Below are 25,972 nucleotides of genomic sequence, written 5' to 3'. Positions count from 1 at the left end.
ATACTGAAGTATCGGAGTTGGGGTCGTCATTTACTTTTGTTTTCCAAATCTTCTGAAGAATTTGATAATAGAAGGTGTCCTGGAATGTTTACATTTACAGTAGCTATGAAACAAAGGCAGGCTGCTGGGAGGACTTCTGTTTTGTATTCAAGAAAGCTGTTTATAGCTCTGTTTACAAAGATTTGTGTGTAAGACCTAGAAATGGAGACATAGAAATGGAGAGGCATCTAAGATAAATCTGTATTAGCAGCATTTCAGGAACATTTTCTTCCTTGAAGCCTTATTTGAATAGGCAAATTCTTTTTACACTTCATAATCATTTACATTTATTTTTTCCTCTCACTGAACCTTGACTGGAGAACTGTTGTTACCTTTGGCATGTTATCAAAAATGGGTTGTTGTGTAGGACCTGATGTGGAAATTCACCCGTGTTTGCTACTGTATAGTAATACATAGTAAATAACATAGGAAACTTCTGATGTTGTACAGTGGAGCCACATTCTTTAGTCCAGGGAAGACAGTACATGGATTTCCCAGCATGTCTCGGAAGATCTGGGGATTTTTTTGATGCAGTCAGTGTTCACTGACAGTCACTTGTATTCTCCCTCCACTGGTGTTATAAACAATGGTTACAGTCAAGATCTCTCTGCAAAACTACAATAATAAGTTGCAGGTTTTCCACCAGTATCAAAATTAAACTGTGTACTGAACACAGCTGTTGAGCTTGATGCTGGAAACAGTTGTAGCTGTTTGCTGAACAAAGGAAGGAAAAAAAATGTATTTAAAGAAAGAAAAGGCCTGGAACTTCTGATGTGATGTAGGTCATTAAACAGTGATTACAGACAGTGATACTGAATGAACTTTGGAAACAAAGCTAATTTATTAATATTGTAAATAATATTTGGAAGCTTCTGAGAAGTTATGTGTTCTTCTACTGATACTTGCTGATTAAAGATGCAGCTGCAGAGTTAACTTTTTCCTATATTCTCATTGAATCAGTGTCTCTGAAGAGAACTATATGTCTTTCTGGCTGGCTGGCTGCTTCAGAATGAAGTAGTTCCGTGGCACAACAGAAAGCAGTCATTGTTTTGTCTTATCACTTCTGTGCCATGCATTCATTTACACAATCCAAATGATGACAGTAAGACATCCAGTCTTAAGTAAATGATGGTGTGGAGCTGTGTGAAGAGTTTTCGACAAGTGTTTGTGTTAACTGTTTAGCTTGCTGCACCTTTCATTTTACTTATACAACTTCACTTGTTAGGTGTAAGTTTCCAAAGTAATAAGAGCAAATTTTAATTGAGAAACAGTCCTTGTAAAATCACAATTGCTAAGCAACGTGCACAAGGTACCTGATAATTCCATCTGGGATCTGTGGAACTTGATGGTAGAACAAAAATATAGAGGTAAGCATGAAGGCTGTTTAATATAAAGTGAAACTCTCTCGATTATCTGATTTGCTAGGAGAATGCCTTGAATGTTCATGTCATTTAATAAATACTTAGAAGATCCAGTAGGGTATGGTGAGGTGTGGGGAAACTATTAGGGAGGTGGTTATTGAAGCCTCAGTGATGCTAGACTGCTAATACCATCTTCTGATTGTTGTCTTTGCAAGATTTCTGTTCAAGAAACTTTAGAAACTGCAGTGTTTGGATGTTCAGGATACTGTAACCATAATAGGTTTTTACAATGTGGATGGGAAAATTACTCACGGAATCATAGAATAACTTGGGTTGGGAAGGACCTTAAAGATCATATAGTTCCAGTGCTCATGCCATGTGCAGGGACATTTCCCACTAGACCAGGTTGCTTTAAGCCCCATCCAAGCTGACACTGATATTCTGTGTGCCATTAGGCAGCTGACTTTAGAACATCATAGAAGTGAGTTTACTTTTTTTCCTCCCAGTGCAGATGGTAGTAAAATTCTTACAGTGCATTATATTTTGTGTGTGTGTGTGTGTATATATATATATATATATATATATATATATATATATATATATATATATAATGTTATATATAATGTAATAATATAATAATATACATTATGTGATATATATAATGTAATAATATAATAATATGTGTAGATATATATTTACCAACAGCCACGCTTGAATTAATGACAGCTTTTTCTGATTATATGCATCCTTTCAGAGGCTGAAGAAATGGCACTGGATATTAGAGCATCTGATGGGGCATGTATGCTGTGGTTACTTATCAACTTATGGATGTAAAATTCTGACATTTGGTATTGAAATTCTTTTAAGTATGGTGATAGAATCATAGTTCATTTCCATAGGAACTACAACAGATGCAAAGAGCACAATAACACTGTTTGCTAGAGAAAATTCGCAGCTACAGGACACTGTTTTTCAACGAATCACTACCATTAGCTATATATTTTTGCCAGTGCATCCCACTCATAAATACAGGCACCATCAGAGGTAACCCACTGTTGCTCTTACCTCTGCTGAAACACACTACCCACTGCCTGGCTGTGCTCACATCCACTGTTTAGCCCCCATAGGTGTTCAGCAAGTGTTGATGAATGTCAGTGGGTGCCTTTTTTTTCTGCATGGAAGAACTCAACACCTTTGCTTCCTTCACACTTCCATGTCAGACACTGTTTGTTCAGATTGTCCCTCTGCTGTTATCTGTCACACAACGACAAAATGTAATGAACTATTGGTGGGAAAATTCCACTTCTACTGCCATACTACTATCATCTGCCTCTGACAACCATGGGCTGACATAATGAAATAGGAGGCATTCCTTTCAGCACAGCCCTTGTAAGGTTTGAATATTGAGTTCCACTCCAAGGGAAAATGCAACTTTAGAAAGAAGGAGGAAACTTCCTGAAGTGAAAGTAACTATCATCAAAAAGACAACTGATAAATAATTTAAAAAAAAAAAAAAAAAAAAAAGGTATGTATAGAGATGAACAATAATTAACAAAAGACTTAAAGGATTTAATTAAGCAAGGTTAAAGGGTTAAAATACCTAATGCGAAGGACTGGTGGTTTCTTTTAGTGATATTGGCAATAATAACAGCAACAAATTTCTCAAGGGTAGTCTCCATCAAATTTAGACATAGACAAATAGTGCTCTTCTTTAAGTAGAATTGGTCAGGCACAGAAACAAATGAGATTATTATTGTATGCCTGAAGGTCTATTAATATATAAATTAGGTATTTTTAATTCCGAATGATTTCACATCTAAGATGCTGTAAGCCTTACAATTCTCCAGTGTGAGAAGGAAGAAATAAATGTAATATTCATTCATGAATGAAATATTCTCTCTGTTCTCAAAGCAGTCAATAGGCTGGCTAAAACCAGTGTGTTTTATCAACTCACACAGCAAATGCATCTCTTTGCAGTGGAAGGTAAGGTAGCCAGGTGCCTGGAAAGCAGGATAACTTCTTTCTTGCAGTGATGATTTTGTAATGAATGATATTATGTTTTATGGAGCTGATGTAGTAAATAAATTGACTCCATTCCCTTTCTTGGAAAACGTCTTTTAATAAACTTGAGTTCATATAGGTAAACGCAATGCATTTAGTGTTGAAAACAAAATCAAATAGTATGCTTAATGCAGTAAGAATTTATTTTCCACCATGAGAATGGTCAAATACATAAAATAGGAATCGAGAGATTAAGGCATCTCCATGCATGGGAGATGATCAAAGCTTCAACTGAAGAAAGCCCTGAACAACTTGCTGAAAGGTGTTTCCACTTGGAGAGGTATATGTTTGGGGATGTTGGACTAGATAAACCTAGCACTCCTCTCACCTGTTTTTGTATGCAGTGCTGCCTGTATCTTCCTTGCATTTCTCTTGCTTAATCCAAGGTACCCCACAGTGACTTCACACTTGTGTTATCTCTGTTCTGTCATTTGCTAGGACAGCAAGGAGGCTGGGGATGGGAATATTCACTTTTTCCTGTTCATTCCCATCTCCACTACAGAAGTAAAAAAGGCACGTCAGAGAGAAAATGGAAAGATGGTAAGAAGATGCACAGGAATGATTTTGAGCCAGGTACAAGGCTGACACTGTGCCCATTTCTCTGGTGTTTTAGAAATGGCTAGAACTGCCATTTCCTTATGATTTTTGAGAACAATTCTGGAACTGTGTATTTAATTTTTATCCCAGTATCCCCTTGGCACTTTGTTACCCACTGGTGAGGATGAACTGTGCGATAATTTTGTCTGAGCCACAAAAATAAGTTCTGGAAAAGAACAGCCCTTTCCAGTTTGTTGCATCTGACCTTTCAGAAGTTGAGTTTCCAATTTCCTGATCCAGATGGTTGAGGAAATCTTTCTAATAGAGCAAATCTCTACAGATGCAAACAGTTCATTAATAATTCAAATTGCCTGAATTAAGACAGTCATTCCATTCTTTATTCAGTGTTTGAATTAGTGTAATCCTATTTCCTTTATTTCCTGTACTGCCTTTACTAAATCTTATTTTGATATAGCATATGATTAGGTCATGCTATGAAATAACGTGGTGTAAGGGGGCTCTATGGAATGACTTTGGTCGTATTAATTTAGACAGTGAAAACGAGCACGTATGGAAAAAAATCTTTGTGTATAAAGACCAGAAATGCTTATAAATAGCTCATGACTGGATGTAATGATACAACATTTGCAGTGAAATCTCCATGTGATTAATAATCAGTCTGGTCTAAGTGTAACGTGGATAGGAATCTTTGAGAGAAACCAGGTCTTCTATTCAGTGTTTTCTGTATCTCTCTTTCTATGTGAATTGAACAGCTCTTAGATAGCAACAGTTCTAGAATTATGTTTATAAAGCACATATAGTGTTTCACCTTAGAAATGTGGTAAAGTTATTGTTGTAGAGATTTTTTTATTAGTGTTAAGCATAGTTTTGCATGAAAAAGATGAGAATGCACTGCCCAGCTCACTATTAATGCGTAGAAACTTAATTTCCATATATTAGAAATATCTAGATTTCCTAATGATTTAACAAGTGAGGGTGGGGGGGAAGTAATAAAGGGAACAGGACCAGTGATGGACAGATCAGTGTCTTTATTTTTAATTTTTTTTAGAACATGGCTATGTAATACAAGCTTAATTACTTAACTGGTCCCAGGCTGTTAACAAGAAGGCACGATCTAATCAGAGCCTTAGCATAGAAAATAAACTGATGAATATGCCTAAGCAGGGTTTGATTTATTTTTTTTGTAATAATTTTTGGAAGTTTATAAATCCCTGTGCATTGAAATGTGGATACTGTACTTATTTGACCTTCTGTCTTTCAAATGTTTCAACTGTTCCAAAGTGAATATGAAGAAATTGTATCTTATACATGACTTGTTCACAGCCACTGCTTCCTTCTTAGCACTGATGTTTAGATTTAGCTTATTATTCTTCACGTGTAACTGCAGTAGCTATGAAAGCAAGTGAACTCTGTAGTGAACATTTACACCTTATGAGAAAGTAATTCTAATTTGTTTTTTCATTCTCATTGCCTGTAGAAAGAATAAGATTTTTTAAAAAGCAAATTCATTTCAAAACTACCCCACAGATCTTGGTTCAGTGAGTCAGAAATACAGCTTAACCCATACTGAGCAAGCCTGGACTCTCACACTGAGAGAAACAGCAGAGTCCTACAGTGTGAGGCTTATGAAGCTGAACTGAGGCCAGGCAGAGGCAAAGGACCTTATTGTTCAATCCAGGAGAAAAACTCCTGAAGAGTCTTTTGGGTTCCTAGGTGGCTTTTAATCTTAGCTGATGAATCAGTGTGTTGACAAAAGCCTTTACAAGTGGGAATCTGGCTTTTCAGAAAAACTGCAATGATTGTAGGTACTAATCAAAACAAATCTGCATACTTCTTCCTGCTAATAAAAATGTATTTACTGCACCAACCCACATTGGTTATTCCTCTCATAAATGCTACTTTGAAATGCAGATAGTATCCTCCTCTTTTTTAGGTTCTGGGTTTTGTTTTAGTTTGTTTCTGTTAAAGAGTTTTCTTTGGGAAGGGGAGAATTGTTTGTTCTAATGTATTCATTTTTCTAATGGACAGGAAATGGAATGCTGTGCTTTACTGTTGGTTGCATTTTCCTCAAGCTTTACAAAACTAAACAGTACAATACAGCATCATGAAAACTTGAGACCAAGCCCCTGACCTCAAGCACCTGCAGTCAATTGAGGCACTATTTCTGCCAACATTCGGCACACAGCATGACGAATGTCAGACATCATCTTCCCTTTGTCAGATAGCAATTGTCGTGTTACCCAAATCTGAGCAAGGAAGTATTTCCACATCCACTCATCCTCGGTGCTGGTGGCCGGACCGCTCAGAAGGAATTTGAGGAGGATCGCTTTCACTGGAGCGTAGTGAGAAAGGACAGTGGTTTTGGAAACTGAGTACTTTAGAGAACGTGGGAGGTGAAGTGGAAGCTGAGAGAGAAATCTTAAAAGTAGCCAAGACGTTTCTTTTAATTATATTGCTTTTCTTAGTATATTTTTACAGCGTAGAGAGCTGGGGAAGATAGAAGGTGAGATTTGATTAAGGGTCGCCTAGACTACGGTATCAAAGAAAGTTATAAAAGGCTTTTGAAATTTATTTGATTTTTAAAAGAGAATCTGTTATTGCTCTGTTTCTTACATCATCAGCTCAGAAATGAAATACACTTGGAAGAACATACTGCAGTTGGGATAGCACTGTGACGCTGCATCTCAGTCACAGTGAATTTCCAGAATTTCCAGATGTCAGAATCATGCTCATTTGTTTCTGCAAGAAGAGATGGGGATATCATGACAAGATGATGCAAAGGGACATCCCATTTTATAGGCAGCTTTAATGCCTAGAGAGTAATTTTCATCAGCACAATTTCAGAGTAAATCCTGATTTATATAAAATAATGTTGTATAAACCTTTAGTTTGACAGGATTGCTTAATTCACTCAATTCTTGAGCATCAAATATCCTCCTACATTGTGAGGATATATTGCAGTCCAGTACCATCCCTACAGCATGTCCACAGCAAACTGCCTAATGAATTATTCTGTCATATGTTACGTGTCTGTGGGTCAGGTTTGTGCACCCAGTACAACCGGCGTGTAGAAAAGAACAGCACCAACAGGAAGCTGTTCCACTCACTCACTGAAGGAATCCTTCGGATGGTGTCACAGATAAGGTTAAACTGTATGTACGGTGCTTTTCAGACGTTTTTTTCTGATTGTCTTCTGATATGTCGTGTTTCAGGAGTGCAGTTTATTTTTCTGTGATTTAATGGGGGGAGCATGATTTAAGGCATTCTTTCTTTAAAAAATGTTAGAGTTGATTTGCATATATTTTTTTCCTACATGTAATGTTGGGTCTGTATGAAATGTTGGGGCTATGATTGCTATTAAAATAACTTAAGGTCAAACTCTCTTGAAAAACACCTTCATTTTACAGAAAAAAAAAGTCAAACATACTTATCTGTCAAAGATTTTGTCCAGTTTGGCCCAATCTTCTGCTTTTTCTGCTGAAATTGGTAACAAAGTCACCTGATTAAAAATGAAATGTATTCCTGTTCTGTCCTTAACATGACAGTGGCTAGACTGACAACATTTTTTATATTTTCTCTTGATGTTATTTTGAATATAACCACGTACAGCTTGCTTTGATTTATTTTAATCTAAGCTGTGTTTATACGTCTCCCTCCTGCAGGGCTGCTTTTGTTTTCAGATAAATCCCCTCATCTCTTTTTTGCCCCAAATAAGCAGTGCTATCAGTCTGAATTTATTTGAATCTCAACCTAACAAAAACAGTGTATGAGTGGTAATGGGAGAAAAAAGGCAGGCCTAGAGCCTGCAGTTACCATGCCAACGCTGCTCCCGAGGGTGTAACCACAAAGAGATGAATGCTGTGAAATTAAGTTCTGTGTGATAGGTGAGGAGGGACATTTCCATACAGCTGTGCATTATGTGCAGCTTTCATGTACATTACATTTTACTGTTGGTAAAATTAATGTTATGCTTCAACCTGATCTTTCTGTTGTTCCCTTCTCCCTTTCTGTTCACACTTCAGTTTCTTTCTTCTACGTAGCTTGGGAGAACCTAGCATTTCAAGATATACAGAATACAGTAACTTCCCTGAAAAAGGGTTTATAAAATAGATGTGACATTGTGAAGTACAAGTGCTCCATAAAGTTACTGGGAGTTGTACTGTGCGTTCATTTACTCACTACGTGCAGTCTATTTGTGTTGCCAGCACAAAAACTAGCACAATGCTTTACAAGAGGACCAGTAGCAAAGCTAACACGTGAGATGCTGGTGCAAGATAAAGTTTTCTTTATAGGTATTTCTGTGTTTACATGTGATTTTTCTCCATTTGCCTACAACTGATCATAGGTATTTGACAAACACTAAAGACAAACCTCCTTTTACTTAATATTCTAGAGGTGCTTGCCTCGTGTTGGAGTCCCAGCCTACTGTCATGACACAAGCACTCTTTTCATAGATTCAGGAGGAGCGCTGCTCCGTGTTCTCCTCTCCCACCTCGTGTTTGTGCTTTGTGGGACTGAGGGAGATGGTTAAGGAGTCTCAATTCTCAGTAGAGTTTGAAGCAAGTCATAAATTTCTAAGGCCTTTGCAGTCCTTGGTTAGAACTGTGTTTTACTATTCTACAGTGCTGGCCAACTGGAAAATTTTGAATTAGTGACTGTGATTTGGAAAGTGCCTGTTAATACACTCACTAGCTTACACAATTCTTGAAATAAATCCTTTTTATGAGTTAAACAGCTCAATTTTCTGCTGCTTTATTTTTCCTCAATACCCCACTCACAAATATATGCAAAGTACAGTCAGAGCTGTTTATAGCATGTTGAGTTTGCCAGGTTTACTTAGTTGAAATTTCCTGGAACGCCATGAATTGGTTATGTAAGTAGAAATTCTGTGGGATATTTTACTAAGTTTTTCAACTCCCAAGAGGTTACTTTGTGCACTAGAAATGCCAGCCTGGGAGATCTGGACTTGGAAGTATCTTAAATCTCATGTAGCACCAAAATTCAGTAGTCTATTTAGATTTTTCTTGGGTCATATTACAGAAAACAGCCTTTGGTTCAATTGCAGCTAATTAAAAATAGCTAAATTACCATATTTTTACATATTAATTTTGGTAAAGAAATAAGCAACAGAGTGGAATTAATGCTAACTGCATTTATGTAATGTCCCAGTGAGGATTCTTTCCTTCTAGTCCACACTCTCACTAAACAATATTCAAGTGCATTTAGTGTTTGAGCACTGAAAATGCTGCTAAAATGTAACATCTCAGCCAAAAAAAAGTAACTAAATCTATTACTGTTAGTTATGTGGAATCGTGTTAATGAGGCCTGAACTATAGAAAGAGGAATGAGTGCAGAAGGTCTAAGTAGGAGTCGCTGCACGGCAGCTGTTACACTGATACATAGGATGCACACAGAGATGACACACAGGTGACTGACTAATTTTGTACAATATATATTTTATGTGACATCCACAACTCTCTGTTGTGGATATATATCTGATAGATACCATCTGTCTTGGGCTGCCACACTTGCACACTGTCTTTGTGTGACTCAGTCTGATGTATGAATTCCTTGGGCAGTTGAGGCACACTGCTTATTTCTCCACAAAATTCAACTATGAAAGCACAAGAGTTGTAATTCTGGCATAACAGAGATTTTCACAGCCCCAGTCGTTTCCTGTAAAAGTATAAGTTAACTAAGCTGAGGGGAAGAATCTGGAGTTATAATTTAATAGAACTTGCCTTTTTCATATTTGTGTGGAATTCCCTTGGAGAGACTTGTATTTTTAGGCTGTGAGCTGTAGGAGTTGTTACTGACCAGCTGTATATAACTGTAATGAACGTTTCAATTGATGAAAACATCCATAAGCACATATCAACTTTGCGAATTCTTTTCTTGTAAAGAAAGCCTTTGCTTCTGTTGTTATAATGCCAGCTTGGGATTTCTGTGGGCATTATAACAACTGAACTGCTACTTATAAGGCCAAATTCTGCAGCTGGTACTCAAGTGCAACTTCTGTTATCCAGCAGAATGACCACACAACGCTATTCCTGGATGCCTGCTGCAACTGCATTAAAAAGAGCTCTGCCATTATCTTTGTGTTCCAGACTGGAAGGAGATTGTTTTTCAGAAAACTTTCATTTGGTTACATTGGCTAATGAACTGAGCAGGCCTCAAATGTAGTAACTTTGTAAAACAATATGTAGGAATGTTCTTTCTTCCAGAAGTAATGCATCTACCTTTGCAGCTACTTGAATAGGATGAAGCTAGGCAACAGCAAGACACATTCTAGTGGCTGGCAACCCTGCCTGCAACTGGGAGAGACTGGAACTTGATGATCTTTGACTGTTCTGTTCTGACGCAAATGTTCTATGATTCTATGATATGACAGCTAGATCACCAGAGTTGTGGGTACCTGAATTGTTTGTGAACGTTGTAGCCCTAACTAGTGAGTAATTACAAATCATGGGAAATTAGCTCACAGGAGGCACTTTAATCTTTACATTGTGCATTATGAGACAGAACACCAGAAATCATGATGCAAGTGGTAACTGTGCACTATATCTATGTACCTTCCCCTACACAGGAAATGAACACAGTATTCTGATGCGTAAGAGAAGCCATGCCTCTGAATTAAAAAGCATTGGATTGTCTGAATGCGGAAATTAACCACCTGATTGAAAGTGCGCCTCATAAATATTAACTCTAACTGCATTGTAGGAGTAGACAGTATATTACAACATCTCGTTAATAAACAGATGCCTTCTTTTTAGTATTTACCCTTTATCTACTCCCATTTTCCTCAGGAATGCTTTCAGAAGATGGTCACTTGAGTTTTCCTCTAGTGGATCTATCTGGTCAAAGACCAGAGCCCTGGAGTTTGCAGCCTGATCGTTGGGTATGCTTGGGCTAATCTTAATGTGCTGAGCTGCTTTCAGGCTTAAATTCTGCAATATATACTTAAAATGGAGCTTCTGTGTTGCTAAATAAGCTGCGGTTTGTGAAGGAAGAGTGAAGGAGAAAACTGAAGTCAAAGAACTGGCAAAAAGAGAACAGGACACAGGAGCTGGACACAGTTAGTTGATGCTAATCCACTGCTGGCAGTGGACGTTGTAATAAAAATGTGGCCAGTCATACTAAACTGGCAATGGGATGCTCTCATAGGAATCTCTTGAATATTTAAAGCCAGTGCGGCAGAGTTGTGTGATTAGAACTTCCCAAGACAGCAGTAAGGCCTGTTGAGTATCCCCATGCAATTCTAAAATCTAAGAATAAAATTTACCATACTTAATTACTGCCCAAGAAAAAAAAAAGGCTTGGGCTGAACTCTATATCTGATAAGGTAATTAAGACCTCTATCATGTGCTTGTAATTGCTGATATTAAAGGGAAGCAGTTTCAGGTTTTCCTATGACACTCCCTGTCAGGTCTCTGTGCTGCTTGATTAATTTATTTTGCTGCTGGGAAGGCTGTCTGGTAACTGCTGCCAGCAGATCTTACTTGTTTACTGGTAAAATGGAAAGGAAAAAATGGCTAAATCTCTTATGTTGATACTGGTAATGAGATAGCTCTATTCTTTTCTTTTACTTTTCTTTTTTTTTTTTTCTTTTTTTACTGGGGGGGGAGGGGGTGGAAGGGAGATTTTCTCTTAATACCAGTGCCTAAAATTTCACCAGTAATGTTGGTGGTTGTCAGAGTAGTTGGAAACTTTATCTGATTGTCACTCTAAGGTTGTTCTTCAGTAATGCTGTTAAACCTACTGAGGTGGCTATGAAGGGTTTATTCACAGTATTCATGAATTAAGATGCAGAATGTTAATGCGGCTCATCTGGGAAAACTTAATATGCAGCAGTAACAGCACAATCAATTGAGCTGCTGGGCAGTCGGTACTGATGTGCATGTAACTTCTACTGTGTTGTTATTCACAATATATATATATACCTGACTTTGCAAACTGGAGCTTTATGTAACAGTCCACATGAATAGACAGGGATAGCTCAATTAAATATGAGGGGTTGTAATGGAAAGTGAGAGAAGGAAATACATAAATAATGAAAAATAGTGGAAGTAAAAGTGATATTAAATTTGAATGGGAGAGCTGAAGAAATAGAAGGATGCAGCATAGAATGTGGTCAGTGTAAGCAGATGAGCAGCACAAGTGCAATCACATGCGATCTCTTTATCATAAAAAGGCTACCGGAAATGTAAGAGGTGTTATTAAACACCTTTTATTTTATTTAGAATTTTTTTAATGTAAGACAATTCAACAAGAATGTGTAGAAACTGGAAGGCTGTGCTGCTGAATTCTTAAACAAAAGACAAAATTTAGGCTGCAGACTCTATCCCAGGTTTTTATTTCCGTGTCTGCTGTGTTGTAAGCTGGCACGGAGAGCTGATGCTGTTTATTTTGTGCTTTGTTTGTTTTGTTTTTGTCATTTGTTTGCTTTTGCATTAATGCTACAGTTTATGCTTATACTTCAGTTGTTGTATTTTCCTTAAAGCTGTGCATGTGTTTGTTTGCACAAAGGGACATCCAGGCACGCAGAGTTTGTTAATAACAAATAATAGCATTTTGCCTCTTTTGTCTGTACTTGGATGGCAACATGTGTTCCATTAGCATTCTGATTGCAGGGCTCTTGTCAAGATTCCTGGTTTTTCTGCTACTGGATTCTGAAAGCTCTCGATCAATTGATCGCGGAAACATGCTGAGCTTTTTCCCAGAGCCTTTCAGCCTTGCTATCAGCAGGTGAAATGTTTAAAAGTGAAAGTATTTTTCTCTATTTTCTGGAAAATGCCCTGTAACTTATTACCCAAACCCAGATAAATTTTAACTCCATTTCAGCTGATGTATTTTACAGCATTCTTCTCCCTTCTGCAGTGACTGCAGCTGTCTAAATGGATTCTGATAGGCAATGTTATTTTTGGAGGATTCTAGACTGTTTGTGGCTTAGTTGAATGATGTATGTAAGCAGGGCAGTGTGTCATAGAAAGACAGTTGTTGTTGCTTGCTATTTTCAAGAATTCAAATTCAGGCTATTGTTTCTGCAGAGGAAGAACCTCCACCAGGTGTCTGCCAAACTTTGTTGCCTTGCTTTTTTTTTTTTTTTTTTAAATTTAAACTCCCCTTTGTTCCTCAAAAGCCTTAGCGATCATACTGAGAAAACTGCCAATCCAGTTACTTCAATATACTGTTCTGTTCTCCTCTCCTTGTTTCCCTCTACTTCCTACTCCTTTTATTTGACACTGAAGAGTTTAGATTTTTTTTCTCTGCAGTATAACGTATGACAGCTAATTTCATTTTGAAACAATTTTCACCAATTCACTGTTTGAGTACTGAAGTTGATGTAGCATTTGAGTAGAGGAAAACTTTGAATTCACCAAATTAAATAACACATCAGTGTATTCTGGTAATTATGTGACCTGAAGTTCAGGCTTTGCTAAGTCATGAGTTACAACAGTGAGAGAATACACAAGAAGTTGTGGTGAGAGAAACTCGCAGCCTCCCAGAAGCTACATGTTGAATATTTAACTGCTCCACACATCAGTGTATGTTCTGTGCCAACGGATGTCTCTTAGGACGTGAGCAAGCCTTTGCCTTTTTGAGACTGCTCATTTATGATTCTTTTATACTGTCTGTCTTCTAAGTGTTCTCTCACTTTAACAACACAGTTCAGAGAAAAATTCTGTATGTTGGTCTTTTTTGTAACACTGCTCCCTCACCCCTTCACAAACATGTCTGTTTTTGTTCTGTGTTAGTACTATATGAATCACCTTTTTATTACGTGTTTTTACATTTTAATAGGTTGTATTTTAAAGATGCTTGTAAAAGCACAAACATTCAGCCTGTATGACTACTTTCTTTTGATATAATCCCTCATGCTGTTGTATTTATAGTACGGTTTGGAAGAAAATATTAGAACAAATATGTTAGGGAAAGACAGTGAATGTTAGAAAGTTGCAACTATGAATGTGGAAAGCTAAGAAAAAGAATGTTAGAGCCAGCTTTAAATCTGGAGTTGAGTGCAACAGAGGTTGGTGAGGCACTGGAACAGGTTGCCCAGGGAGGCTGTGGATGCCCCATCCCTGGACGCCTTCAAGACCAGGCTGGATGTGGCTCTGGGCAGCCTGGGCTGCTGGTTGGAGACCCTGCACATAGCAGGGGGTTGGAACCAGATGAGCATTGTGGTCCTTTTCAACCCAGGCCATTCTATGATTCAAATCTAGCATCTGGTGCTTATCTGTGTGGCAAAGTTTTTACATCAGGAGCACATACCTCAATAATTCAAACGTTCCTTAGTTTATACATGCATTAGAAAAGGCCTTTTGCTGTTGAATACAAGTTTCTGTTATCTTTTTAAGGTGAATTGTGTATTGCTGGTTCTCTGACCTTTGTCCTGGCCAATTGGGCCAAGTGTGGCTGTTCACCAGCACCTTACTGGCACTACAGCCCTGACCAATACTGTAAGAACTCTTCAAGTATTTCTGCTCTGTCATTTTCTCCCACTGATTCTTTAGAGAGCGTTAAGGACACAAGGAATGAGCAACACAGTGTCTCGGAGATGGAACACAGATTGGAGTCCTGTTCTCTATTTTCTACTTCCAGTATTTTTTTGTCTTTACCTAGTCCAGAAACTCTACAGCTGAGAATAGCTCCCTAGGTGAGTGCTCTTGAAAAGTCTTTAACTGAGCTCTGCTCGTTTCCTTTGAAACTAAGTGTGTCAGTGCCTGTCTGCACTGGAAGAATAAGCCTGTGGTAGCCAAGAGACCTTTGTGTAAAGGTCTGAGATGATTGTCAGAATTCTAACCAAGTAAGAGAACGTCCTTAAGAAGCTAATTCCAGCTAGTTTCTTGTGCATGTTATCAGCTATTTTGAATTTTGAACTCTAAAGGTAGCTTTCAGTATGAACTGCCCAGGAAACCAAAGGGTCTAATTTCAGAGGGGTCTTCTCTGCTTCTCTTTTAGGCATCTGGGCTTCAACAAAGTGACTTTCAGGTGTCTGTGAGAATATATTAGATTCTATTACATTGCAGTCAGTTTCTCTGCTTGTCTCAGGACATCCTCAGAAAATAACCTTTTGTCTTTTTTTCCCCTTAGTCCTTATTCTATTGGGCAATAGAATAATACAGCAATAAAGCACATTGAGATTAGATACCATTTTGAGAGCACACTTAAAAGACTGAAATATGAAAATGAATCACAACTCATTGCATTCCTGTAATTAGATATAAGGGAGCACAGTCTGTCTCAGAATACAGAAACATGATGATTTTTTCTTTTTTCTCTTTTTAAGGAAAGATGTGGCAGCAATATGTTAATGATCTTGTGGTCAGACTCTTCTCTCACATATGCTGCAAGAACTTCCACTGTAAAGGAGATTAGTGTCACAAAAAGGCTGTGTCAAACACATTAGTTCTTCCTTCACATACTTCTTTAATGGTTGATTTCACACAGACTTCTGTACTTTGTGTGTAATTATTAATTCTGTGCAAACTTCATTTTAATAAAGCATAAATTTGAGGAATAGTTCACACTTTCATCTGAATGAAAGCTGATCTTCACTGCAGTTGGAACACCCATTACCCATTTAAAAAACATTCATGTGTTTGGAGTATTTAGTCTTCTATTATTGCAGATTAAGTACTAGTTTGATAGATGTTGTTTTCTTTACAGAATCCTCAGTATGATCTTCCTAACGGTTGAGCAGAATGTATTTCTTCTTGTTAGACTCCCACTTGAAAAGTAATCTATTACTTCTGGCTGTAGATTCAAACCACAGAATAAACTATGTAAAAGAGCTGCTTTAGCAGGCTTAAATCAGAATCAGAAAGGGAGAAGCATCTTCCTGGAGCAGTCTTTTAAATTGTTTTAGGGGGTCTGCAAATGGAAAGGTCGCAAAAATGATGCGTGTATGTAAATATTATAACACTTATATATTCTATGTAAAAACCTACTTCTGTGACTTTTATGTACACACATGGAAAGCAGACTAGCCTAGTCTTTTCCTTTTATGTGCATATATATGTGTGTGTGTATATATATATATAATATTAACATAAATATATATATACATTAATTTTAAAAGGTTGCTTCTCCTGCCTCTATTAAAGCTTCCTGGCCTCCTGAGATTCAAAATGAGCTCCTGGTCATGCTTGCTCTTTGTATTTGTATCACATGGTAGCTGCATGTGTTAGCGGTAGTTATACTCCTTGCTCCCAGTGAGGATTCACTTTTGACTCTAGAAACTCATTTCACAAACAGTTTTGAAAGTGGTCTCACTTAACATAGTTCTGTAGGCAAGTGATGGCTGGTCAGCGTGGATAGAGTTTTTTTTATGCAGATGACTAGTGTAAAATATCTCCAACTCAGTAGGAACATTGAAGAGTTAACTGGATCAGTTTTCAAAGGCTGATACTGAAAGTGGATTTCTTGTACATTATATTTGGTTTCAATCCAAAGGGGATGTTAAACCTTGAAAATAAATTCATGTCTAATAGTTCAGACTATATAAAACGTTCATTTCTGCTTTATGATGAATGTTTCACTCATATCTTTGTTTGGTTTGCAGAAGGTGTTGAAACAGTTGGGTGGGTTTTTTTGTCACTGTTTTCAGTGGCGTATATAACAACAGCATTTCAAAGTCTGGGGTGATATTGTTTTAGTTACTGAGTTATAGGGAGAGAACCAAATTATTGTCTTGTAAATCCCATCCTGGCCCAGTTACGGAATTTCACATCAGGCAGTTCGTTAGTGAGCAAACATGGGGAGGGAAAGTGATCCTAACAGTAAGTAATTATTACTGCAAAGCAGCTGCTCACTGTGGGTGTGACAGCCCGTTACCTTTTCCCCATGTAAGTTTGCAAACAATTCTCTTACTGGTGCAAAGTTTGAGTTGGCTGATTGCTGCGTTTTCACCTTTGCTACCATTTATTACAGACTCCTGAAGAATTTTTCTTGTTCTTTTTAATTATTTCTCTAGGTCTTAAGCTGACCTAGTTCAGCAAAACTACATCTGGACAGTTGGGATAGGTTGTTACTGTTGCTGACAACTGGTGCATTAAGTTCTACAAATCCTGCAAGGTGGGATGGAGATCAGAAAATTCCACTTCTGATGCTTTCTATGTAAGGAGGTTCACATTTCATTCTTAAATCTGAGAAACTGCACAAATCTGTGTTGCTGTTTTTGTAGAAGAGAAACAAAGCTCTGATTTGTAGTGATGGAAAAAGAGCTGTAATACTGAATGAGTTCCCTGGTGGCTTCTGTCAAAGACATTTTTAAAGGTATTTGAGTACCAAACTGTTCTTTGTGGCTTTTAAAAATCTCTCGTGTGAAAATAAAGGTGGTTTAGAAAGGCTTTTCAATAGGAAAGTCTCTGATAAGGCGTCATGCTGTTTTCACAATTTCAGGACAAACATTTCTAATCTAATAGCTACTTGCTTACAAACAAACTGTGCTTTCCGAAACACATCCTTAGTAATAAGGAAGCCATAATGAATGTTTGGTAGCTGATCTAGATGTCTGAATAGGATGAGTGGTGAGCAGTGTATTCTGAAGGAGATGCTTAACAGGCAGTAGTGCTTTGGTTCCTTGTTGTTACATAAATAGTAATGTATTAAATTTTCCTGTCGGCATCTTCACTTTTATTGCAAACTGCATTTGATGATATTTCCTGATTAGTTTATTCCTAATTTCTATGCCCTGTTGGCTTGTGTCCTATAGAACTTAATTGTGTTTTGTTGACAGATGTATGTGAATGTGTTACAGTGGTGAGGGCTATCTATCTGAAAGTACTTGCTAGTCCTGATACCTAGTACCATGCATATCTGAAATGGGCACAGGAGCAAGTGCTAATCTTGGGCCTGCCATTCCCTTCTGTCATTTTAAAAATCAGTTTTGCTTTTTGTTTATGCTGTATGCCATGTAAAGGATTCCTGTGAGGTCAGAACCTGACTATGCTTGTTAACATGAACCTTTCAAGATAAGGTGTAGATCAGTGACAGCAGGTTGCTTTTCATGTATTTGTGAAACATTCACTTCTACAAAAAAATAAGTCAGTAACTATTTTAGCATTATCACATTAAATGTTTCTTTCCTGTATTTTCAGGATTGCATTTATTTTCAGCAATCCTATTCTGCTGCAGGTCTGGGGAAAGAAATGCTGCGTTCGTACCTCTGTTGTCTGCTAGAGCTAGCTTAATTTTCTGATTTCAGTGCTTACATTCTTAACACAAAATTCATTTGAAAACCGTTTTTCATTTATTGAAACTACACTAATAAGACAAAAACTTGAATAATAATTGTGCAATATTAAAAATAAAACAGTGATTTTTCTGTACCGTGTGGCATCAGTTCACAGTACTTCGTGTCCTTTGCAAGGAATGTAAGACTAGAAGGGACCATCTGGGTTATCAAATAGAAAGCCCTCACAATTACAAGCAACAGAGAGAGAAACAGAGCTGCTGCACAAAATCCTACAGAATTTTTTTTTTTTTATATATATACCTTTGCTCACCAAACACAAAGATATAGAACTGCCCAAAACTTGAAAGTAGAAAATACTTCTAATTAAGAAGAAAATTAAGTGACTGAAATTCTACAGAAATTGTGAGGGGAAAGAAAAGCAAACACGTACGGAATTCAGAAGACTGAGCCTTAATACCAGCTAAGTTTCTTAAGGCAAAAACAAGCCCCAGGTTTGGCACACAGACAGCATATATTCCTTCTACTAGCTTGGAAAGGATCAAGAGGGTATTGAAAAACAGCTGTCTAAAGCACAGCTCTTAGCATTTTGAACTGTGAGGAACATTTCATTGCATGTCATAAATTACCTTCAGTATGGGTGACTGACAGTTCCGAGAGGATAGTCTAGTAATACAACTCTACATGGTGAGCGACATTCAGTGAGCTGATTTCAGTTAATTTGGGAAAAGCAGCATCCTTTGTTCTGAGAAAAACCTGCATGTGTTACCGTAACAGTATGCAGATCAGCACCCATTAGAGTGGCACTGAAGTTGATTTTAGTAGGAGTAGTTTTCAGAGCCACAAAAGGGGCACGCAGTTGTTTAGTTCCTTAATGTGTTGGAAAGAGTTACATTTTTGTTTCTATGTTAGTGTATCTTTCTTTTCCTACTTGGGACAAAGTGAACAGATAAGTATATGCTACATGTGTCTGAAGTTTCTTAATCCACAGGGATGCACTCTATATTGAATTCATCCCCAGAAGATATTTACTCAGGAGGGAGTTTCATCTTCCACTGGTCCTTTTTCCCTTGGCATCTCTACAGGCAGAAGATAAATTCCTGATGGTTTATTTTATTTCGTGTTATTTGTGATTATTTTTAATTACTTTCTGCTGGTTTTGGGAAGATTTTATATCATAAAATAAAAATATTTTCCCACTGTCTGAATACAAGAAATCACTCACTGGAACACTTATTACAATAGAGAAGGATAGACTGGTGATATTAAAATGCACACCTGTGCAAAAAATACCAACACCAGTTCTTTTCCACAGCTATTATCTGTACAATTATAAAACAGCTTAATAGTTTTACTAGTCAGAGTTAATATATGCAAGTACATAAATGAAAGTTCATGCACACCTACACACTTATCACTTCATATAGAAGTCTTAGGTGAGGAAAGTCATGAGCACGGGTAGCATGGTACAGAATAAGTTCCGTCTTGAAGACAAGTTCTGCAGTGCTCCAGATCATTCTTTGACAAGTGTCCCAGCTCCTGCCCTGGGTCCTCTCAGTGTCATTAGTGCCTGGCATAAGTGTCATCATCTGCCCCTGTTCAAAATGGGTGGGTGGATTCTGTCTTTGGAGTTAAACAGCTCGCTCTTGCTCAAACAGGAGCTGCTCATGGAAATGTGTGGATAAAAGCTGCACTGTGACAGTTAAATAGCAGAAGGAAAGACTCAAAATGTGGCTGCTGATCTGCTGTTGGCTAAAACTCTGTATTCCCAATGAGGATGTCTGATCAACTGAACTGTTACAAGCAGTATGTACTTGAGTAATGGAAAATTTAGAATTCAAGATAGGCTGTTTATCATAAATATATTCTTAAAAAGAACGTATTTAAGAGAGTTAAGTACACAGACTCCTTATGTTCATTCCATATATTATTTAGCTAGCTTTGGTGCACTTTCAGATAATTTAAGTGTTATCTTCAAAAGGTTTGCAGTGACACTTATAGGAGAAAGAAGTTGGTTTATCTTGAAAGGGTGAGGAAGGTATGTGCCTAAGAAAGATGTGTTCACTTACTTTTAGCTGGTAACTTTAGTCATCTCCAAATTTTATGCGGCTGTAGCTCAGGTAAAGCTTTATTAATAGGCTGCCTGGATGGGTGTTGGTTTTTTATTTTGTTTTTTAGATCTTTGGAACTGATGCTACTTGCTCTGTTTTTAATTCCTCAAGGACTCCAATGGGAGACTTTACAGTGAATGTAATATATTAATAAAAAAATCTGTTAATACTAAATGCTTCCAGATGGATATTTGGGCTCTATGTGCATGTATATTGTAAAAAACAAACAAACAAAAAACCTTTAGAGTGTGGCTAAATTAATGTAAAATGAAGTAAATAGCAGTATACAACTGTAAAGCTAAATTCTTAGGGCTGCTATTGGTATGAGCTTTCCCCATGAACCAATATAGCACACATTTCACATATTCTGCATGTGAACTGACGTAGTGACGCTGAACTTAGAATCAATAAGCTGAGAGTGGATTAGTCATTATATATGAGCATTGTGTTCTTTCTCAGTGAATTTAAAACACCATATGCAATTAATTTGGACAAAAATAAGCAGGGTGCAACAGGAGCAGGAATAAGCGTATATTCATAACAATCAGGCAACGCCTATATTAACTGTTCAGATTGAACTGTAACTTGAATTAGAATTCAAGTGAGTCTTTAACTAGTTTCTTAGAAATAATCACTGCTGAAGTACATATTGAGCCATTTCATTAACCTTTAAAAGAATGCCTCTAAGTGTTGCTCCTTGGCTGAGATGTTAACATGCCAGTCATGCTGATGACCCATTCACAAGAGCTGAATTCCCAGCTGCGTTTGCACTGATCTGTGGATGAAGAGCACTATTTTACAGCTGAGTGTTGTCCTCCAGTATTTATTTGAGTGATAATACAACAAACATTAATTATGTTGATGAAAATGTGTCAGTTTTGAATGTCATCAGTCTGGAATATAACTTTTAATAGCAAATCTTATATAATGAATAAGTACTTTGTTCATCAAAGTCACCAAGATAGATGGTTACTGCTTTCCTAAAGGCTTACGGGGTGAATGGGTGAGAGACAGGGCCAGAGACTAAGTGATCTCAGCAAGGGAAGCTGTTTGATTAGCACATCACAACTGTGCTTCTGTCCAGCTCCTGCTGCTGCTCAGCAGTTTCTGGATCACCATGGCTCAGCTGCTTGCATTCAGCAGTGGCACAGAGACAGGGCTGCATTTACATTTGAACCATATGTGATATGGAGATGTCAGAAACAGTGAAGCAAGTTTAGAATGTTATGAGTTGATGCCTTGTCCTATATTGGCTGCCTTGGTCCTTTCTTGGGTCATGAAATCTTTCCTACAGATGCTTCTAAAAAAATGTAATGAGAGCTATTCAGAATTTCAGTATTAGAATATTGTGAAAGTTGTCCTTTTGGTCCTGTCCTGACAGTTCATTCAGTTTTTCATTCTGCTATTACAACTGCCACTGAGATGAAAGATGGTGATGAGATGTACCTCTGATTCATTGCTCTAATATTTGTCTTTATTTTAGCATGACTTGAAGGTATGGCTTTTAATCTAGGAGGAGGTAGAAGTGCTACCTTAAAAGCTCTAATATGCTGAATAACTAGAAACGGATAGAGAAAAGATGTGCAAGCAGTACTTAGATGCCTGCCTGCATGAAAGGAAAACTGGAAAAAAAGTGAGGGTGAGGGGAACACTGTAAGATTCGTGTTTCCTGCTGTGGGAATGGCTGTCTTTTGTTGATGATTATGATTTGGGGAATTTCCGTGGTGTAACAATAATAATAGACATACTCCCTGAAATATGAAGAAATAGGAGTGATTAAAAGAATTCTTCTGAGGAAAACAAAGATACTGTTAGAGGCTATAGGGGGAGAGAAAGGGGAACTAACAGGCCCAATAGCTAATAAGTCAGTAAGCCAGGGCTAACAGATTTGTACTGTGAAACAAAACAGAAAATGAAGTCTCACATCTTCCATTCTGGTTACTTTGAGTATCTGATGGGAGCATTACCTAGCTTATCTGTACATAAATAAGACCTTCTTTCATTGAATTAAGTCTGTCCTAACTTCCCCATGTGAAACTGAAATTACAATAGTTAAACCTCATCAGCTTGCAGCTTCCTCACATGAGGCACAATATCCAATAATCTTACTCAACTGTTTTCCCTGTGGTTGCCAGAGTTACAGCTGATGAATGTTCCTGCATGTTGTACTTCCTGTGAAGTCTCAAGTGTGTTGCTTCAGACAGAGAGCAGCTCTTTCGTAGGTAACAGAGAGAGACTGAGGGTATTCACAGTACGATCGCGTTTTGTTTTTGAATATCTGTGTATGCTGATGACAGTGCTATTTTGAAATGGGAAAGTTTGCCTGGCTGGGAAACTTGCTGCAGCGTGAAGCCTGTGTTAGCTTGTGCTTGAATGTGATTTTTGTATTTCATAATAATTATTTAATGGTAGAGTTCTTTTTCAATGCTATTTTAGCATGAAATGTTGTGTGTTTTGTAAAACAGAGGCAAAAATTTAGCTGAAGAGAAGCTCCCTGCTCTTTATACTGCAGCGTGGAGAGAAGACTGAATTAAAAATAATAAGAGGAGTTAGTCACTAACATACCAAATAACCAAGTTATCAGTACAGTAGGTCTGAAAAGTATGCGTGGTTTGTTGATCATTCTGCCTTGTTCCTGAGGTTATTCTCTTTTGAAAATACATATTTTTATATAGAGAATTTTGGGCACTGAAATCTTAGGCTTATAGAACAAACTGGCACAGCTTGATCAGTGGCATTCTGAGCTTTCACAATTTTAAGTGTACCATCATCCTGCCCTCCAAATAAAGCCAGGGGTTTGTAGTAATAGGTGGTTCTTCGAGCTAGATGTCTGCATACAGAAGTTGTTTGTTTTCAGGTGTTCCTTTTTCACTCAGAGCCTTCCCAGAATGATAGATGCACCCATACAAAAAAGTTGACCAATCTTCAGATTTGTCTTTTGATACTGGACGCTGAAATGTGCGTTAGTGTCAGCAAGGGCCCACGTGGACAATTTCTGCAGTAATGGAATTTAAGAAAGGGTCGTGCTGCACAATTGAATATAATCACACTTCATAATGCCTTCTACACGCTGTGCTGAGGACATTTTATTTCTCTCTATTTGCAGTATTTCATACTAAAGCCTAGGGTTTTGTAGGTGAATATTTACTTCAGATTCATGTGAGTTGTCCCTATACTTCAGAAATCCAGTGGGGAGAGGATTGAGTCATTTGTCTCAATGCTTCCTAGTGTTTGAGCTTGCAGGTGTCATGTACAAGCTGTCTTAATTGAATTCTGTTTAACTTCTCTGCATGCTGCCCTGTTAGCCTTTTCACTGTTGTTTTTTACACGCTTTTCTTTGAAGTGTGATCAAATTAAGGGAGAAGTGTCAGTAATATGAGATTTCCTCTGGAGGAATTTGTGGCATCTGACACCCGCAGCCAAGTCTCTCGTGTCCTGGTGACAGAAGCTGGCATTCAGCTGCTGTAGTATTAACATAATCTGCAGGTAGCATCGCCTTTATGTTCAGTAATAAAAGTGGGCACGTAGAGTATTATTTAAATTCTCGACTCTGACATTTATGAAGAAGTATAGTAGTGGTACTGGTGAGTATTAATCTGTGTTTTTAAGCATGTTTCTGTAAGATAATCTACCCCAAGATTACAGAAGAAAGTCTTTTTCTGAGCCCTGGTGGAAAGTTGCTTATGTTCTTGTGTAAGCAGACATTCAGAAAACTTGTTTTGATGTGTTGTTTGTTGTATGTATTTGGGATTTTTTTCTTCTAATAGCAACTTCTCTCTACAAAGCCCTCAGAGCCTTCTGTTAGATCAGCTTTCCAAACCTTCCCCTAACAGCAATGCATTAGAGAAACGTTTGGGGTTGAATTCTGGCGTGTAAGGTAATGAGAGGCTGTTCTGTTTGAGCAATACAAATTTTGAGGTTTTTCATCTTTTTTTTTCCTCTACCAAGGCACAGCTACAGTTTGAAAACTGGTCTACTGGTCTGGTGGTTGGCAACCCTGCACATAGCAGGGGGGTTGGAACTAGATAATCATTGTGGTCCCTTTCAATCCAGGCCATTCTATGATTCTATGAAAAAGGCTTAGACTTGGCTGAATTATTTCACAGATGAGCTGTGTAGATCTGTAACCAAGAACCAGTGCAGGTGGATTCACTAAAGGACTTTAAAACACGGATCCTGAGTTACAGCAAATATTTAACAGTTTCCAGTGGACAGTTGTTGTATAAATGCAATATACAAGTAGGTGTGTTACAGAAGTACAGCAAGTAGCTGTAATGTAGCCGATAAATGCCAACATCTTATGAAGGCCTAACCATAATGAACAGCCAGGACACATTTGCCTTTAGAGATCAATGTTGATAATAAAAGCAATGATTTCCCCAAAACTTCTTTGTTCGAGTGCTTGCAATTGGGAGAAGAATCTGGTAAAAGGAGGCACCTACTTCGCATTTGAGAAATATCAGCAGACACAGAATTAGTGCTTTTGTTTGTTGCTGTTCCGGCTGTTTCCAGATAACGTTACAGTACATAAAATCCTGTGTTGTAGTAAAAAGAAATTGGTAAACTGCATTTAAACAACTAAGAGATTACTTCAAAGATGAACAGCAGCTTCACTTTGGCAGGAGTTCTCAAACTGCCCTGTGTTGAGCTGTTTGCTTTACTTCACCTAACCTGGAAGCGAGCGTACAAGCCTGGTCTGCTTGTCTGCTTGGGCCTATTGCCTTGCTGGAGACAATCGCAATTCTCAGGTAATTCAGGATAACAACTTAGTAATTTTGGCATGATCTCAGTCACACAATGACTTATTTGAATGTATAAGACTGTCTGAAATACAAAAAGACTGTCATTGAGAAAAATAGAACATAGAACAACAACAAAACAGAGCGCAAAACTTTTTTTTTCATATTTTCTTTTTTAGCAAGAGGATTTCTTGTCCTTGACAAGATACGATGTCTTAATCTTTCATGTGCCAGCCTTAGGAGTTTCTTCCCTGTTGTTCTTCCCATCAAAGCATATTAATAATCCTTTTAACCAGAATGAAGCTCGTAATCAGCACACTGTACAAACTCGATGGCCCTGGCCCTGGTCAGACTGACAGCACTTACAGCAAAATGCATCTGCGTACTTCCTGGTTGTTCTGGCCACAGGGTATCAGGAACTTCCTGGTTCTTCTGGACATTAACCTCAAGAGCAACTGAACATGGCTCGCAGGTAAATGCCTTCTCTTCCCCAGGAAAGGTCATCCACCTCAGCATAACCGTGATGTTTGTGGATCATGCTGGTCTGTGGTATTTCTGTGATAGCAGTCTGCTATACACAGGTAAGGAAGCTATTTCTCTAGACTGTATTGCAGTAAGCTGAATGGAAAATTTGACAAACTTAACGAGAGACCAGTTGCATCTATGGAACTGATATGTAGCCAAGGCACACTGGAATTTGAAGTTCTGCTTCCTGTGCTCTGCTCTACAGCTCTGTCAGTATACAAAGCTGTAGTCTCCTGGTCCTCAATTTATCAGCCTAACACCTGCCTGATACTTACAAAAATGGAAGCTCTCTTTTGTGAATTTCTGTCACAAGTAATCCAAAACCTGAATTTCATCAGTTCTGCTGGTGCATTTACTGCACATAGCAGTAATTACCTGAGA

The 25,972-nt window shown here is 37.9% G+C and overlaps 1 protein-coding gene and 1 long non-coding RNA gene across 8 annotated transcripts in view; one reads left to right on the top strand and one right to left on the bottom strand.

Annotated features, from left to right (window-relative positions):
* The window catches only part of LOC149916117 (uncharacterized), a 109,119-nt gene that overhangs the window by 23,168 nt on the left and 59,979 nt on the right, over nucleotides 1–25,972 (bottom strand). The window contains exons 3-4 of one of the 5 annotated variants that reach the window (XR_016470850.1): nucleotides 7,447–7,496; nucleotides 2,908–6,758 (exon numbers count right to left, since the gene is read on the bottom strand). The exons of 2 other annotated variants lie outside the window; for them this stretch is intronic. This is a non-coding gene — a long non-coding RNA (uncharacterized LOC149916117). Of the gene's footprint in view, nucleotides 1–2,907; nucleotides 7,497–25,972 lie in introns of those variants that run through there. 2 more of the 5 variants (XR_016470849.1, XR_016470851.1) reach the window with 2 other exon arrangements.
* SMPD3 (sphingomyelin phosphodiesterase 3) overlaps nucleotides 1–25,972 on the top strand; it is a 112,881-nt gene that overhangs the window by 38,065 nt on the left and 48,844 nt on the right. The window contains exon 2 of one of the 3 annotated variants that reach the window (XM_090149873.1): nucleotides 25,561–25,647. The exons of the other annotated variants lie outside the window; for them this stretch is intronic. The gene's annotated coding sequence lies outside the window, so the exon portion shown is untranslated. The remainder of the gene's footprint in view (nucleotides 1–25,560; nucleotides 25,648–25,972) is intronic. 3 annotated transcript variants of the gene reach the window in all.

Source organism: Phasianus colchicus, chromosome 13, assembly GCF_987193195.1.
Source record: "Phasianus colchicus chromosome 13, bPhaCol1.hap1.1, whole genome shotgun sequence".
Taxonomy (NCBI): domain Eukaryota; kingdom Metazoa; phylum Chordata; class Aves; order Galliformes; family Phasianidae; genus Phasianus; species Phasianus colchicus.
Note: the sequence above shows the minus strand (reverse complement) of the source record. Positions and strands in the feature narration are given on the sequence as shown.